The sequence below is a fragment of the Diabrotica virgifera genome, chromosome 6, assembly GCF_917563875.1.
Source record: "Diabrotica virgifera virgifera chromosome 6, PGI_DIABVI_V3a".
Lineage (NCBI taxonomy): Eukaryota > Metazoa > Arthropoda > Insecta > Coleoptera > Chrysomelidae > Diabrotica > Diabrotica virgifera.
The window spans coordinates 81762393-81770234 of NC_065448.1; the positions used below are offsets into that span (position 1 = coordinate 81762393).

The 7842-nt window shown below is 34.2% G+C and overlaps 2 long non-coding RNA genes across 2 annotated transcripts; both read right to left on the reverse strand.

The window, feature by feature from the left end:
- Positions 1 to 1144: 1144 nt before the first annotated feature.
- LOC126886492 (uncharacterized) lies at positions 1145 to 2881 on the reverse strand. Its single transcript, XR_007698639.1, has 3 exons — positions 2572 to 2881; positions 2374 to 2483; positions 1145 to 1723 (listed from the first exon to the last, which is right to left on the reverse strand). It is a non-coding gene; the product is annotated as an uncharacterized LOC126886492 (long non-coding RNA).
- A 1538-nt stretch (positions 2882 to 4419) lies between these two features.
- LOC126886491 (uncharacterized) lies at positions 4420 to 7407 on the reverse strand. The gene is made up of 3 exons (XR_007698638.1): positions 7045 to 7407; positions 4981 to 6890; positions 4420 to 4830 (listed from the first exon to the last, which is right to left on the reverse strand). It is a non-coding gene; the product is annotated as an uncharacterized LOC126886491 (long non-coding RNA).
- Positions 7408 to 7842: the final 435 nt, after the last annotated feature.

Sequence of the window (7842 nt, forward strand, 5' to 3'; positions counted from 1 at the left end):
GCCGCGGTCCCGATTAATCAGACTTATCGAGGTTCCACAGTATATATTTATTTATTTTGAAACGTTTTTTTCAGTGTAAGCAAAAAATCCAAATAAAAACAGTTCAAACGTAATAAAATAAATTTGACGTACGTCGTACGTCCTGAAGTATAGTAAGTGGACGTACGTCGTACGTCCACTGGTGCTGAAAGGGTTAAGGCAAAGAATACATATCTGAGAGATATGTATTCTTTGATTAAGAGGAAACAGTAGCGATCAACAGGTAGCCAAAACGCGTTCCAAGATTGTGGCTGTAATTTTGAATATTTTTTCGAGATATTTGGCACACATATTCGTAATATAATAAAGAATGGCGGTACAGAGCCCAATTTGAAAAATATATTAATATGTGGAAATTACTCTGTAATTAAATACAATATTAAAAAAACGAGCCTGTACCGCCATTGAGAAGAACAAAAAAATACACTTTCATCAAATAAACTTTTTTATCCGATGCCTAGATTTTGTGTCATTTTGGAACTACTAATGAAATAAAACATTTTAGTAGTTCCAAAATGACACAAAATCTAGTCATCGGATAAAAAAGTTTATTTGAAGAAAGTGTATTTTTTTGTTCTTCTTAATGGCGGTACAGGCTCGTTTTTTAATATTGTATTTAATTACAGAGTAATTTCCACATATTAATATATTTTTCAAATTGGGCTCTGTACCGCCATTCTTTATTATATTACGAATACGTGTGCCAAATATCTCGAAAAAATATTCAAAATTACAGCCACAATCTTGGAACGCGTTTTGGCTACCTGTTGATTGCTACTGTATCACCTTAAGGATAACAGTGCATGGTTTCAAACTCATTATGTTGCAGTCTTTTCCAGTTGATAAAATTGCAATTCAAAAACTTTTAGGTAGGTACGTGTAACTTCCACATTATTATTTATTTTTTAAGTATTAAGGTTGATGTTGATATCAAAAATTTAGATTTCAAAGATAGTTTTATGTAGGTAGATACTAATAGAGTAATACTAGATAATAGATTAGATACAAAGTAAGCTGTAAGTAGTACCTATAACTGCCCATGTAATCACCTGTTATGTTGTTTTTTTAGATTTGCACTGTATGGATGGCACAGGAAGAGAACAAGAACATGAAACATCTTATTATGAATGTATATGCCCTAATAGCACAAGGACGTCCAATGGACGTCCATTGGACGTCCTTCACGGACTTTAGGGACGTCCATTGGACGTCCGTTTTCGTCCGAGGAACGTCCTTTATACGTCCTATTTTGGTCCAAATGTCGCGCTACCGAACGTCCATTGGACGTCCATCTAAGGTCCGAGGGGACGTATATTGGACCTTAATCGGACGTAATTTGGACCTTGATCGGACGTCCTAGGGGACGTAAATTGGACCTTAATCGGACGTAAATTGGACCTTAATCGGACGTAAATTGGACCTTAATCGGACATAAATTGGACCTTAATCGGACGTAAATTGGACCTTAATCGGACGTAAATTGGACCTTAATAGGACGTAAATTGGACCTTAATGGGACGTAAATGGGACCTTAATCGGACGTAAATTGGACCTTAACCGGACGTAAATTGGACTTTAATAGGACGTAAATTGGACCTTAATTGGACGTAAATGGGACCTTAATCGGACGTAAATTGGACCTTAATCGGACGTAAATTGGACCTTAATCGGACGTAAATTGGACCTTAATCGGACGTAAATTGGACCTTAATAGGACGTAAATTGGACCTTAATCGGACGTAAATGGAACCTTAATCGGACGTAAATTGGACCTTAATCGGAAGTAAATTGGACCTTAACCGGACGTTCTAGGGGACGTGAATTGGACCTTAACAGGACGTCCAATTTTGGTCCAAATGCCACGTTACCAAACGCCCAATGGAGGTCCACTTAACATCCGAAGGGACGTTCGGTGGACGTCAATTGGACCTTCATAGGACGTCCCAGTTTGGTCCAATGTCTTGCTGTCGAACATCCATCTAATGGTAAAGCTAATGGACGAATTTCAGTATAATTACAAGAACCAGCTATAGGATTAAGAAATTCGGTTTCCAACGGAGTTGAGTAACATTCTGCACCAAGAGGAAATACAGAATCTAAATTTAATTCTACAGTGAGATTAGCTACAACACTATAATATGCACAAGTATTTTGAAAATTTGTATTGTCATTAGTTGGATTTAACTGAGGAGTTGGTAAAATACCAAAATGTATTAAAGGTACTACAGTTTCACAACTTGCTGTATTAGCATGAGGTGCTAATCTTTTTACACCATCTATTGATTGTTGCAGAATATCATTAGTTTGAAAATTGGAAGTTCGAAATAATTGGACCTTAATCGGACGTAAATTGGACCTTAATCGGACATAAATTGGACCTTAATCGGACGTAAATTGGACCTTAATCGGACGTAAATTGGACCTTAATAGGACGTAAATTGGACCTTAATGGGACGTAAATGGGACCTTAATCGGACGTAAATTGGACCTTAACCGGACGTAAATTGGACTTTAATAGGACGTAAATTGGACCTTAATTGGACGTAAATGGGACCTTAATCGGACGTAAATTGGACCTTAATCGGACGTAAATTGGACCTTAATCGGACGTAAATTGGACCTTAATCGGACGTAAATTGGACCTTAATAGGACGTAAATTGGACCTTAATCGGACGTAAATGGAACCTTAATCGGACGTAAATTGGACCTTAATCGGAAGTAAATTGGACCTTAACCGGACATTCTAGGGGACGTGAATTGGACCTTAACAGGACGTCCAATTTTGGTCCAAATGCCACGTTACCAAACGCCCAATGGAGGTCCACTTAACATCCGAAGGGACGTTCGGTGGACGTCAATTGGACCTTCATAGGACGTCCCAGTTTGGTCCAATGTCTTGCTGTCGAACATCCATCTAATGTCGTGGGAAATAAAAAATATATTTTTTAAGGAACTTATATTACATCTTATATTAAATTACAATTATTGGATATTACATTATTTACATTAAATTACAATACACTTCTCCAAGAAATTAACGCACCACCTTAAATATGGGGTATTTTTTATGTCTCGTATTTCCTAAACCTGTTGTTTCATCTAAGTGATTTTTTTATAATATTATAGCCTAGGCTATAGGTTACCTCCTTAAGCTTGTCATGCACAGGGAGCTATGCTGTAATATATGTACATTATATCATATCGCTCTCTATAGTAATGAGTGAGCCTGCAGACAGAAAACAAATGGTTCCATATGTGCAGGCTCACTCATTACTATAGAGTGCGATGTGATATAATATATATTACAGTATAGCTCCCCGTGCATGACAAGCATAAGGAGGTACTTAACCTATAGCCTAGGGCCTAGGCTAGAATATTATAAAAAAATCACTTAGATGCAACAACAGGTTTAGGAAATTCGAGACATCAAAAATGCCCAATTTTTAAGGTGGTGCGTAATCGGCTGTATATACAGGGTGTAACAAAAATACACGTCATAAATTAAATCACATATTCTGGGACCAAAAATAGTTTGAATGAACCTAACTTACCTTAGTACAAATATGCACATAAAAAAAGTTACAGCCCTTTGAAATTACAAAATGAAAATCGATTTTTTCGATTATATCGAAAACTATTAGCGATTTTTTATTGAAAATGGACATGTGGCAGTATTATGGCAGGAATATCTTAAAGAAAAATTATGGTGAAATTTGTGCACCCCATAAAAATTTTATGGGGGTTTTGATCCCTTAGATCCTCCCAAACTTTTGTGTATGTTCCAATTCAATTTTATTATTGTGGTACCATTAGTTAAATTCAATATTTTTGTTTCTTAGTATTTTTCAGATAAGGCAGTTTTTATCGAGTTGCGACTTCTTTTTTAACATGTCTACATAAAAATTTTATGGGGGTTTTGTTCCTTTAAACCCCCCAAATGTTTGTGTACGTTCCAATTAAACTATTACTGAGGTACCATTAGTTAAACAGAATGTTTTTAAAACTTTTTTGCCTCTTTGTATTTTTTCGATAAGGCACATTTTATCGAGATCTGGCTTCTTTTTTAATATGGTTCAAAATATCCCTAAAAATGTAAAGCATAAATAAGTCTGCATATTATTACCAAGTCTCCATAATCGTACTTAACCATATACAAATATGTGGTGGATTTGACAAATATTCAAAATATTTCGATAAAAATTGACTTTTCGAAAAAGCAATAAGAGGCAAAAAAGTTTTTAAAACGTTGTGTTTAAATGGTACTACAATAATAATTAAATTGAAACGTGCACAAAAGTTTGGGGGGGTTTAAAGGAACAAAACCCCCATAAAATTTTTATGGGGTGTCCAAATTTTACTATAGTTTTTTCGTAAGATACTGCTGCCATAATAATGCCACATGTCCATTTTCAATAAAAAATCTCTAATAGTTTTCGATATATTGGAAAAAATCACTTCATCTTGTAACTTCAAATGAATGATAAAGGCACAGAGACTTAGATGGCGAGGTCACATTGAAAGGATGCCAAACACGAGGACTCCAAAAATGGTACTAAACTACACTACAGCTTCAAGAAAGAGAAGAGGAAGGCCGAAAAATAGATGGAAGCAAGAGGTCGAAAAAGATTTGGAAAGAATGGTGCTACAGGGTCAGAAAAGAAAAATGAATAACAGGAAGGAATGGAGAAAAATCACATATCAAGCCAGAGAAGATCTCAGTACATAAAGAAACGTGAAAATGAAGAAAAAAAACAAACTTTTCAAGCCATGGGCCTCTAAGACCCTTGGTGCTATTAGGTCTGTTCGTACAGGAATCAGAAACTATCACTGACTATCAGCAACTGCACGACGCATGCGTGTTTCAATATTAGCGTTCGCACAATTGAAACATGCATGCGTCGTGCAGTTGCTGATAGTCAGTGATTCCTGTACGAACAGACCTATTATATATATATATAACTTCAAAGGGCTGTAACTTTTCCTGTGTGCACATTTGTACTAAGGTAAGTTAGGTCCAATCAAACTATTTTTGGTCCCAGAATATGTGATTAAATTTATGACCTGTATTTTTGTTACACCCTGTATATATCTACATACTTCGTCTAATTTACTAACTGTTGCGCGTCATCCGCGTCGTAGCCTGTGAGGTTGCATGATACCAACACGAAATATTTAGGCGGTAGGTGTGTTCTTTTTTAGAATCACTTTGCCGAGTACTTTGCCGAATAATATGTGAAGATTTCTATTAATGTTAACCTAAAGAAATACACAATAATATGTTTCATTTAATTTGTATAAATGGATTATAAAGCGTTTTTATGAAGCAGATTTGTTCGGATCACACTGTAACTGTAATCGAACGAAGGTGACATTTTAGAATAAATTGGTAACATTTATTTGACAGTTACGGTGATGACACTTCATATTTGTTTATATTCTTTACTATAAGTATCTGTTTTATTTATTATATTTACTGTTTTTATTATTTACTTTACTATAAAAAGATCCTCTACTATAAAAATATAAATTTCACCTAATTTTATAACGACTTGGAATAATCGAGGTATCTGACAACTTTTTTAGTTGTTATTGTAGACATACTTATACAAAGAAACCTACCGGCTTTTTGCCAAGAGTTCGGAGCCGTTTTTTAATTATTAACAATGCAGTGCAAAAACTCTTGCACTGCAAATCTTAAAAGATTATAACTTAATTCTTGTTCTCTATTTCTTAAGTTTTTACTTATTTACATTGAATATTAATTTGTTTTGTTGTATAATCCACGTTTACAATAATTATGTGACATATTTGATTTAAAATGGATTCAGGATCTTTTTATACTTTGGCAACTATGTCAACTTAGATCTCTGGCGTAGATAATGACGTGCAACAGTAAGTAAATTAGATGGACTGTAGGTTATATTTGGTTCTTGGGACATCAAAGTATATTTTTTAGACATTCTTAGTCACTGATGTGACATACCTCCGATTTGTTTTTTCATGAGTTTTGTAAGAGAGACTAAAAACTTTTTTTATAGTCACCTCATGTTTTCATATATTTTTTGACATGTTTTGTAGTAAATTCAACTATCTATTTACTACAAAACATGTGAAAGCAGATGATCCTAAAAATGGTTTTTCGTCTCCTACAAAATTCATGAAAAAGCAGATAGGAGAATTATTGTACATTACAATTCTCTGATGTTTGGGAAAAAGGGCTTAAGTCAGAATTGCACATCGATAATGTTTTGATGATTTCTACAGTACTGTAGTAGATTCTACTGTACATACAGTTTACATCTACAACAGTTTTTTTCTGGTCCAGAAATCATCAAAACATTATCAATGTGCAATTCTGACTTAAGTCCTTTTTGCCAAACATAAAAAAACAATCTGGTCATAACTGACCAATGAGCAATTTTAATTTAACCTAAATTACTACTGTTTCTTAAAATGAAGAGCTTACCCCATAGCGTCTCTTATCTAATCTAACAAGATCGTGCACTATTCTAACATACACAGGCACAGCACACAAGCACTATGCTCCGTTTTTCACTATCACCTATCACTCAAACTAGTTCAAAAGGATTTGTCCTCTTCAATCTTCTAGTTTGCCCAGTAGTATCGAGGAGCTGGATTTCCTCGATATTCTTGAACTCATGAAGTTGATGCTCGTGACCCTGCTATCTTCTTGATATTTGTTGATAATGTAATAACTTATTATGCATGGACAATGTGAACTTTCTTCCAACTAGCCAATACACTTTTTATATCTCTCTTTTGCCTTTCATAGACACAAGGCTATACATTTCCTTCTTGGTTTTTTTTTGTAGGCCACTTTCAGCTGATTCTAAAAAAAAATTAAAATGAACGGTAATTTTTCTATTCTTTACAATTAAAAATCAAAAGAAATAGGTACCTATTTACAGGTAATAATATGCATGTATAAATGATTCGTTTCATAAAGAATAAAGAAAATTGAAAACGGATTTTATAATACTTACAAAATTGTTTAAACAAGAGATCTAGCCAGTGCCCAGAGCAAAAACTAGCAGACAGTACAGCAAAAAAGCCACTAATTTCCATTTCCCACACCCCCTTATCGATGCATTTTTTTCCAATCAAAATTTTTACTTTTTTACTAAATTTTTAGGTTATCGGTTATGTTATGAAAATGAAATGTGATGACCAATGACCACGAGACGCTACATAGATACTCGCGCGGCAAATTTGAAAATGAACGCAAATTGAACAGTACAATAAATGGCCTCTCTTAAAATCTTGTAATGGAAAATTTTACCCCTCCAGGAAGACATTGTACTATGTTCATAGAATATCTTGTGGTAACTTTCCACCCATAATTTAATCAGATAGATGTTCACGGAATAGAACGGTAGTACCTACATTCCTGGAATGTTTTGTGTTGTTAGGATTAAACTTTTATTTTATTTATTCTTGAATATTTCCTATTGTTAAACATTGTAACCAATAATTTACAAATAAGATTTTCATTACATTACATAAAATCAAAAACATTTTTTGGATATTAAACTATATAGTTTGTTTATAATTGTAATAATTGTATATACAATTTTGAATTAAGATTTAATCTTTTCGATTTAAACTACAGTAAAACCTGTGTTACCGGCCCCCTGCAAACACCGGCCACCTGTACTAACGGTCAGTTTAAAAATTCTCCAAACCAATTACAGTAAAACCTGTCAGTAACGGCCACTAAAAATGAAAAAGCTATTGGCCGATATAGAAAGGTGACCGGTATTGCCAGTTTTTGTAGTCTAGAT